This window comes from Zalophus californianus, chromosome 7 (assembly GCF_009762305.2).
Source record: "Zalophus californianus isolate mZalCal1 chromosome 7, mZalCal1.pri.v2, whole genome shotgun sequence".
NCBI lineage: Eukaryota > Metazoa > Chordata > Mammalia > Carnivora > Otariidae > Zalophus > Zalophus californianus.
In genome coordinates, this window is record NC_045601.1 from 93,580,744 (window position 1) to 93,591,403 (window position 10,660).

Sequence of the window (10,660 nt, forward strand, 5' to 3'; positions counted from 1 at the left end):
TTCTCAGAATGAATAAAAAGTGAAATGGGGTGGCCAACTTATTATCTATGCTAGTTATCAAATATTACCATATGCTCTATATACGAATTACCAGTTTAAAAAGCAATTTAACACAAGAAGTATATTGGACATAATTTAATTCATTGCTTCTACTTCAGAAGATACTTCAGGATCCTATAATGCATAAGTATATACATAAATATATGTATATACATAAAGTATAATTAGACAGAACTATGTTAAAAATACTATGTTTGCGTTTTATGGCTGCTATGGACTGAACTGTATCCCTCAAAATTCATATATGAAAGCCTTAATTCCCCAATGGGACTGTATTTGGAGAAAGGGCCTTTAGGAGGTAATTAGAATTAAATGAGATCATAAAGGCAGGGTCCTAATCCTATAGAACTGGTTGTCTTATAAAAAGAGGAAGAGATAGAGATCTGTGAATTCACAAAGAAGAAATCATGTGAGCACACAGTGAGAAGGTAGCCATCTACTACCCAAAGCGAGAGCTCTCACCAGACACCAACTCTGCTGGCACCGTGCTCTTGAACTTCCAGTCTCCAGAACTGTGAGAAAATAAATTTCTATTTTTCAAGCCACCCAGTCTATTTATTTGTTATGGTAGGCAAAGAAGACTAATACAGTGGCTAATTAGATCCTAAATCAATGATATTTTATTATTCACTGCATCTAGTAAAAATTTCAAAAATTTCTATTTATATCTGAGATAGGTAGTTAGATATTTGAGGTGGCTAAAATTCAAATTTAAAAGGATTTTCAGTTTCAGTGAATGATTTTGAATTACTCTCCAAGCAAATATGTGGTATAAGTGGATATGCATAGGTTCCCTTTTTTGTCAGCTAATTTTTCTAAGACTATGCATCAGATATATCTTATGTTACAACCCAAATCTGCAGACAAGATATTCCTATAGGACAAATCTGGGTTTTCTCCCAGGCCCTGATCTGCTGACTAACAGAAATAAACAAACAAACCCAGTTAGTCTTAATAAATTTAAAGCTTAATTACTTAGTCTGAAATAATTTTAGCATAGTGTTTTGTGATCAGCACTTCTCTCTCTCCCCAGCTCCTCTTCCTAAGATGTCATTCAGGTACATGGTGGGTGAAGAGTGTGGCACGCATGTCTCCATGATGTGGGTACAAGAGGGTCTGCAGCCTGGCATAGTTCTTCAGGGTATGTTGGCTGGCATGCATGGGTCACTGAGGCAATGTCCACTGACTGCCAAGTGACTAGATGCCCTACTCGCCTCCTCTGCTGAAGTCTTTAACTGATTTCTCATTCTTCTTTTGGCTCAAGCAAGACCCCTGGTGGCTCCCTGTCAAACCCGACCTTAACTTAAATTTTGTCATCTATTTTTGACTTCCATTCATTCACTCCAGGGTAATTCTACACCAACACAGTTTCCTCCTCTGTCAAGTTTCCTAGCCAGACCCTCAGTTATTTCTGGGTTCATTCAGTACCACTCAGAAGCTCCGAGGAACTTGAGAAAGCTTCACTTTTGGACCTCCACCTTTCCAGCCTTTCTGGGATACCAATTTTATTTGATGAAGCTGGGGTCCAAGTTGTTGACTGCAAAGTGGTCTCTTTTCAGACTACCAAACAGGAAACAGGAAAACAATAATGTTCTTCCTCAAAGCATGGAGAAGAAAAAAAAAAAAGCTCATTTGGCTCTTCTAATTCTCTTTCTTTGGCTCATAATTCTTTCAGAGTCAGAAAGAAGAATTTTCCTTTCTCCTGATGTGGATCCATTTTAGATGTTAGATCCAAAACTCTAACTTGTCACCTGCCAAGTCTGTCCCTCAATTAGCTGACTGGGAGTTAAAGAAATTTAGACAATCCTTCCTCAAAAGAAAAGTCTGGTATAGAATCTATTGTTTTATTGAGAAGTTATATTATTGAATGTAGAAACTCTTAATTTATTTTCAACTTTGAACTTTTTCTGTAATTTATTCTAATCTTTCCCTAGGCCAGGGAATGCTTCATGGAGTCTAGATTGAAAATCATGTACTTAGAAAGCAAAATAAGTAAGCAATTTCACCCCCAAAATTTGTACAGTTTTCTTCAAGCATAACAGCCAAGAAATAGCAATGTGTGTGCGAGTGAATGAGTGTTCATGTGTGGGGATGCCATTTGTCTAGGGTGAGATGCAAGCATTACATTTATTTTGAAAAGTTAATTCTGTTGCAAACTTAGGGTGGAGAATCATAGCTATATGTGTGCACAAAGTAATATAATATTGGTGCTTAAAAGGTAATACATCGTAACTTCTGAAGAGCAGTAGGCCTTTAAGGGCCTTCCAAACTTATATTTAAGATATTTTAATCTATCTCACTTAATTTCATTCACATGAATAAATGGTGACTACACCAAATGCCTCTATTTAAATATTATCCAAACCCAGCATCAGATTTCATAATAGAGACAATCTTATCCCATGTGGCTAAGATGAGAATGGCTTAGAGGTTTCTACAATTCCCAAACTTCATGAAGACTTTGAAGGCACATGATTCAAAATAGAATCTAAATGTCTAGGAAAACTCTGACTTTTAAATATTGTCAATCTGAAATTCTCCTGTTTCTTCATTATCCCATATTAGTGGTCTCTTTAATGATCCCAGAAACTTCACTGTTATAGACAAAGTACACAATATTACACTCAAAATATTCAATTACATGAATTAAGTTTTTGTATTGCAAATAGTCACTCATGAGGACCAAAGAAAATGATGGAAAAATAAACATTACATAGCAGTTAAGTCCAAGGAGTAAAATACTGGACAAATCCCACTGTCAATCTATGTCCAGGCATGGCTGGAAAACATATGCAAAGCAATAGCGTATGTTTGCCAATACTGACTTCCCCATCCTATCACCAAGAGATAATCACTCTTTAAACGAAAACCTACAGGCATATGGGAACTAGCCATCACCCAAGAGTTTGGTTCTTTTATACCCTAAGAAACCCAATGCTATATTTTCCCTAAATGACTTTTAAGCTTCCATGTCACTTTAACTTGTTCTCAAGAGTGAAAGAGCAATCATCAGGCTGGAAAAGAAGAGGCAAAAAAGCATGTGATTCTGCTCACAATAGATTTTTACAGGCCTCACTGGAATTAATTACTGAAAACTTGCACATGTAGTAATTAATTTTATGCAATTCAGCACCATCTGCAGATACATTATTTTCATTCCAAAATAGTATAATTTGGTGTGAAATTGAAATTGTTGGGAATTTTAGGAAAGCTAAATCTTTGCATCTTTGCTTATATTAACCGATTAAATAAGGAAATTACATCTTATAGAAAATGGTTCAAATACCAACTGGATTACCTCTTGGATGTTGAGAAAAAAAAAAAACACAAATTCCAAATGTTGACCCTTGCTTCAGAGTTTATTCAATCTAACTAAAATTACTAGACCATAATGATGCATTCCTGCTGTAGTAAGATGATACAGAGTTTTCAAAAACTCTATAGATTCACAAAGTTGCATAAAACTTGCAAAGTCTGTATTATTCCCATTCATATTAAGAATCCCCAGCTACTGCTCCCATCATGCTGGTCTATAGAGAACAAGCATCTTCTCGTTGCATATATACTCCAAAATTCGCTCCCCAGAGCCTGATAAAAAACTAATCAGAAGAGTATGAAGGAGAAGTAGAGTATATTATCCTTTTCTGTAGACTCCCTGCCTGGTCCTCATTAGTTTTGCTCTCTCACCCTTTTGTGGGCCTCTCCTCATTTATTTTAGGCCTTAGGCATGTTAAGTCAGTGCTTTGGCTATTCATGACGGGTTTGAATATGCAGATAAACCCTGCTAGAGCAGAGCCCACTGTGCCAAGATCTGAATGTATCAATCAGAGAGGGCTGACTAGAAGATTCTCTGATTTACAAACCCTGAGACTACCAAAAGCAGTTTAAGATCAAGGACACTACATCATACTATAAGCCTGGAAGGACTGTGAGAGATCCAGGAACAGTTCTTCCAAAGGACATAAAACAACTGTAACACATTTATCTGTGTTGCTCTCAAGATCACTCCACGACAAAAAAGTTGGGATGCTGTGGGACAAGGTCTGGAGTCCATCTAGATGCATTCTCTCCTATTTCTGGTGTAAGGAGCACAGATGCAAATGCATTTGAACACTGAGGATAGACATTCAAAGCCTCAATCACAAAAGGTGTTTTCCTTATATTCAATTGGCAGTATTCATTACTCTGATAGGAATCAAAAACAATTTGTGGACAGAGATACACATTTTATATAGGTACAAAATATATACCCTAAGAACTCACCTTTAGAAGTACAAATGTAGGCTTTGGTTTTAAAATTATTTTAAATGTGTGGGGTTTTTTCTTTCATATGTATATTTCTTTTCTGGTATGATATACCTGCCTTCATATGCTATGAAATGAGTAGCCAGAGAGGCAACAATATGTGGCTAGCTATTACCTCCTTTTTTCTGTGTTTTTTTTCTTTTTTTAACACTGCCTTAAAACTCATCACAGAAAATTATATAAGCTATTTCTTCATGGAAGGGAGAAAAAGTCATGAAACAAAATTAAATGATTGGTTCAGAATATAAAATTTTTCTAAGAGACTATTTATTACTTCTTCACTATTTAAATGGCTAATACCTCCGTGAGCCTTTTCCAAACATTTTAATTAAATAAATTTCACTCCTAAAAGTATAAGGGTGATAGAACAAATTCTGGGGCTCTGTCTGTAAATTAGTCCCATAGGCAAAATAATTCACAATAATTCAAAATAATTCTAATGCCATTCCTAGTAAAGAAAGAAAGAAGAAGTAAGAAGAAAGAAAGAAAGAAAGAAAGAAAAGAAAGAAAGAAGAAAGAAAAAGAAGAAAGAAAGAAAGAAGAAAAGAAAGAAAGAAAGAAGAAGAAAGAAAGAAAGAAAGAAAAAGAAAGAAAGAAAGAAAGAAAGAAAGAAAGAAAGAAAGAAAGAAAGAAAAGAAAGAAAGAAAAAGAAAGAAAGAAAGAAAGAAAGAAGAAAGAAAGAAAAGAAAGAAAGAAAGAAAGAAAGAAAGAAAGAAAGAAAGAAAGAAAGAAGAAAGAAAGAAGAAAGAAAGAAAGAAAAAAAGAAAAAGAAAGAAAGAAAGAAAGAAGAAAGAGAGAAAAGTCAGGTTATTTCAGACATTTATTTAACTGACATTTATGGTAGGAAATTTCACCTAGAAACCTTAGGAATGTGAAAACATGATAAGTCATCCACTTCTCTTTCTTGTACAGGTAATTTGATCTTTATCTCATTCTTTCACACTCCAACACTGGAATGAAGTCTTTGTATTTTCCAAACTAAGTGATAAGACTGAAAGAAACAAAATCAAGAGGCTCATGAGGCCAATTCTCGAGAGTTAGATAAAATCATCTAAGACTAAATGCTGTCACTGAACTAACTTGGCACAATTTAGCACGGATTTGACATCAGGAGACTAAAGTTCATGAAATATTTTATCCTTTAAAGAAGAAATCTACAATCTTTGCTGAGAAACAGTTTGACTTATTTTTTTAACCCATGCCTTATTGATCCATATTTTATTAAATTATAATAACTATGGCTATAGACATTGGTTACAGACATTCATTATTATGCTTGGACTTATAGCCTTTTTTCAATACCTGAAGATAAACTAGCAGGTTACATTTTGAAATGAAAATGTTCATATATGCCTTGTTTGAAATATTTCTGAACTAGGAGAACAACTAAAAATGCAATTTTAAAATACATTGATGCATTTGAAGAGATTCTTTATCTCCCTGTTTTGTGCTCTAAAATGTAAGACTGGAGTATTATAAGTGTAAAAATAGACTTTCCATTAAATGCAACAAACTTATCCCTCTTTCTTCTCCCCAAGTTCTATGGCATGTAACCCTCATGGATGAGAGAACAGGAAACATCAGAAAATTTGAAAAAGGTGGAAAACTAAGACACAACTTCAATAGCACTGCAACGGAAGTTGAAAATCAAGTGCCTGAAGACAGAAGTGCACCAGTGAGAGACAAGCATTGGCAGCTCAGAACCCAAAAAGGCAAGCCTGATGGCAGTGTCAGACACCACAAAAGGAGGGAACCAGACAGGGCTTGAAAGAGCAGAAATGATCCACAGGCTTCCCCAGCCCCGCTCGGCCCCATCTAGCAGCGGGCTCCTTGGTATCACAGAGTACCAAGCATAGTGCAGGTAGCGGCAGACTCTGGACTGCAAATGTGATTTTCAGCAGACGACTGTACACCAGTGCTGAGACCCCTACCGAGAACTTGCTCCCTAAAATAGCAGAATGGAGGAACATTTCTAAAGGAACTGAAGAAATCCCAGAAAGGAATAGATGTTGGCATTTGAGAATTTCTCAAAGGCCAAAATCTGGCAAGTTTGCCAACATCACTCCCATGGTCTCCAGGACACAATCTTGTCTAGATACACAATCCCCAATCAGCTTCTTAGAGTCCATTCAAGCATCCAAAGATGCCAAGTATCTGAGGAAAGCCCCTAGATGAAGGACAGACACCAAAAATAACCAAAAAATGGGGAAATATGAGGCATCTAAAATAATAGGATGACTGATCAGGTAAAATTAGTCAATGATCTTTTCTCAATAGATGCAGAAAAAGCATTTGACAAAGTACAGCATCCTTTCTTGATCAAAAACTCTTCAGAGTATAGGGATAGAGGGTACATACCTCAATATCATAAAAGCCATCTATGAAAAACCTACAGCAAATATCATTCTCAATGGGAAAAAGCTGAGAGCTTTCCTCCTAAGGTCAGGAACGTGGCAGGGATGTCACTATCAACCACTGCTATTCAACATTTTAGAAGTCCTAGCCACAGCAATTAGACAACAGAAAGAAATCAAAGGCATCCAAATTGGCAAAGAGGAAGTCAAAACTCTCTCTTTGCAGATGATATGATACTTTATGTGGAAAACCCAAAAGACTCCACCCAAAACTGCTAGAAACTCATACAAGAATTCAGTAAAGTGGCAGGATATAAATCAATGCACAGAAATCAGTGGCTTTCCTATACACCAACAAGACAGAAGAGAGACAAATTAAGGAGTCGATCCCATTTACAATTGCACCCAAAACCATAAGATACCTAGGAATAAATCTAACCAAAGAGGCAAAGGATCTGTACTCAAAACTATAAAATACTCACGAAAAAAATTGAGGAACACAAAGAAATGGAAAAATGTTCCGTGCTCATGGATTGGAAGAACAAACATTGTGAAGATGTCAATGCTACCTAGAGCAATCTACACATTGAATGCAATCCCCATCAAAATACCATCCACTTTTTTCAAAGAAATGGAACAAATAATCCTAAAATTTGTATGGAACCAGAAGAGGACCCCCGAATAGCCAGAGGGAATCTTGAAAAAGAAAAGCAAAGCTGGCAGCATCACAATTCCGGACTTCCAGCTCTATTACAAAGCTGTCATCATCAAGACAGTATGGTACTGGCACAAAAACAGACACATAGATCAATGGAACAGAATCGAGAGCCCAGAAACGGACGCTCAACTCTTTGGTCAACTCATTTTGACAAAGCAGGAAAGAATGTCCAATGGAAAAAAGACAGTCTCTTCAACAAATGGTGTTGGGAAAATTGGACAGCCACATGCAGAAGAATGACACTGGGACCATTTCCTTACACCACACACAAAAATAGACTCAAAATGGTTGAAAGACCTCAATATGAGACAGGAGTCCATCAAAATCCTAAAGGAGAACACAGGCAAGCAACCTCTTCCACCTCAGCCACAGCAACTTCTTCTTAGAAACATTGCCAAAGGCAAGGGAAGCAAGAGCAGAAAATGAACTATTGGGATTTCATCAAGATAAAATGCTTTTGCACAGCGAAAGAAACAGTCCACAAAACCAAAAGACAAACCGACAGAATGGGAGAAAATATTTGCAAATGACATATCAGATAAAGGGCTCGTATCCAAAATCTATAAAGAACTTATCAAACTCAACACCCAAAGAACAAATAATCCAATCAAGAAATGGGCAGAAGACATGAACAGACATTTTTCCAAAGAAGGACATCCAAATGGCCAACAGACACATGAAAAAGTGCTCAACATCGCTCGGCATCAGGGAAATCCAAATCAAAACCTCATGAGATACCACCTCACGCCATTCAGAATGGCTAAAATTAACAAGTCAGAAAGACAGATGTTGGCAGGGATGCGGAAAAAGGGGACCCCTGCTACACTGTTGGTGGGAATGCAAGCTGGTGCAGCCACTTTTGAAAACAGTATGGAGGTTCCTCAAAAAGTTGAAAATAGAGTTACCATATGACCCAGGAATTGCACTACTGGGTATTTACCACAAAGATACAAACGTAGGGATCCGAAGGGTACGTGCACCCCAATGTTTATAGCAGCAATGTCCACAATAGCCAAACTGTGGAAAGAGCCAAGATGTCCATCGACAGATGAATGGATAAGAAGAGGTGGTATATATACACAATGGAATATTATTGCAGCCATCAAAAGGAAAGAGATCTTGCCATTTGCAACGACGTGATGGAACTGGAGGGTGTTATGCTGAGTGAAATAAGTCAATCAGAGAAAAACATGTACCATATGACCTCACTGATAAGGAGGAATTCTTAATCTCAGGAAACAAACTGAGGGTTGCCTGGAGTGGTGGGGGGTGGAGGGATGGGGTGGCTGGGTGATAGACATTGGGGAGGGTATGTGCCATGGTGAGTGCTGTGAATTGTGCAAGACTGTTGAATCACAGATCTGTACCTCTGGAACAAATAATATGTTAAAAAAAAAAAAGGAAAAAAGCAGGAGAAGAATGAAGGGGAGTAAATCAGAGGGGGAGACGAACCATGAGAGACTATGGACTCTGAAAAACAAACTGAGGGTTCTAGAGGGGAGGGGGTGGGGGGATGGGTTAGCCTGGTGATGGGTATTAAAGAAGGTACGTTCTGCGTGGAGCACTGGGTGTTATGCACAAACAACGAATCATGGAACACTACATCAAAAACGAATGATGTAATATATGGTGATTAACATAACAATAAAAAATTAAAGAAAAAAAAGAGGTACAGAGGGAATCATGTGAACAAAAACATAAATGTGAAAATGTGGACATGATATGTGTCAATGGCAAATGGTAAATAGGTACTTGGGGACAGAATATCCAGTGGGTGATGAGGGGTACTTGGAGTCAAATTTGTAAAGGGAAGGTAATTTCAGAACATAAAAAGTCATCAAGGACTGGCTAGAGGGTTCGGGCTTTCAGAAGGCAAACAAGGTGCTAAATGTAGAGAGGTCTTAAAGACCATAATGGCATCATTTGGAAGTATGAATTAGAATGGAAAAAATAAAGGCAAGGACCAAAACAAGTTAGGTAGTTTTTGCAAAAAATGCCAGGGGCAATAATGAGGAGTTGAATTAACCAATTCTATGCATATGAGTCTTGTTCTTGGATAGAAAGAAAATTCTAGTAGTACTATGGACCACTCCTAGAATTCAAGAGAGGTGGCACCCACAGATGAGTATACAATCCGTCCCAGTGTCTCCTGATGTTCCATAATCACATCCTTCAACTCTTACTTTTCTCAAATAGAAACAATTTGGCAATTCTGTCTCTAACACTATTGCTGTTGTGTTCTTAAAGTTAATCCAGACCTTACTTTACAGAGCAACAGTCTACTCACAGGTTAATCCTATAGCAGAATAAAGGTTAGCACAAGCTTCCTTCAAATCTGATAAAATTCCAAAAACAACTAACTTCCTTAGGAGGTACAGTGGTGACAAACTATTTCTGACTATGACTCAAAGCAATTTTCATCAGTCTTTAAGAGCATTAGAAGCCTGAACCTGGCTTTTCCTTCTTTAATCGAAACACCTGGCACATATGTATTCATATACTGGAATAAAAAGGCTCAAAACAAATAACTAAGGATATTTGTTCATAAGATGCAGTGAAAGTATTTTTCCTTTTATCATTAAAGTATCTAGTGGGTCTCATCTTTACATATAGCCAAGACAGCCATTGTCCCATAGGAGAATCAAGGTAGGCTGATTTTTTAAATGAAGCATAAGTCCCATCCTCTGACCCCATGCATTGCAATATTCATATGTATCTAACACAGCTTTCAACATATTGGAATTTAATTAGTTTTGTCTCTTTTTTCTAGATTTTGATCTTCTGAAAATCGGGATCTATAACATATCCTTTACTTTTGTTTTATTTTCTGATCCAGTACCTAATGAATACCTACCAGACAATGGGTATTATTAGACAATGTTTGATGATTAAATAAATGGAATATTAGGTTTTATTTAATTCCTCTATATTTCCTATACTTGTTTCTTCATTGAATTTTAAATATAGACTTTAATTATCTTATTTAGATGTATCTTTTATTAAAAATGGACTCAAAACTATATTAGGAAGAAAATGAGGTATGAATTATATATTACACATAAATGCTGATTCTCAAGGCAATTTCACATATGAAAGGACTGAAAAATCTAGAATTTTTCTTACATAAAGGAGGTCAGTTTTATAACCTATCAGTGATAGGAATAGCATATTGAGACTTTACCAAAGAGAATTCCATTCATCTGGATGAGAGAAGTTGGTGCAA

General features: G+C 36.6%; 1 long non-coding RNA gene across 2 annotated transcripts; it reads left to right on the top strand.

The window, feature by feature from the left end:
- Nucleotides 1-463: 463 nt before the first annotated feature.
- On the top strand, nt 464-10,335 carry LOC113926385. Of its 2 annotated transcripts, none has more exons than XR_003521298.1 (3): nt 464-574; nt 1,094-1,118; nt 10,208-10,266. It is a non-coding gene; the product is annotated as an uncharacterized LOC113926385 (long non-coding RNA). The 2 variants fall into 2 exon arrangements; XR_003521299.1 differs by having other exon boundaries at nt 547-574; nt 1,094-1,201; nt 10,208-10,335.
- The last annotated feature ends 325 nt before the right edge of the window (nt 10,336-10,660 follow it).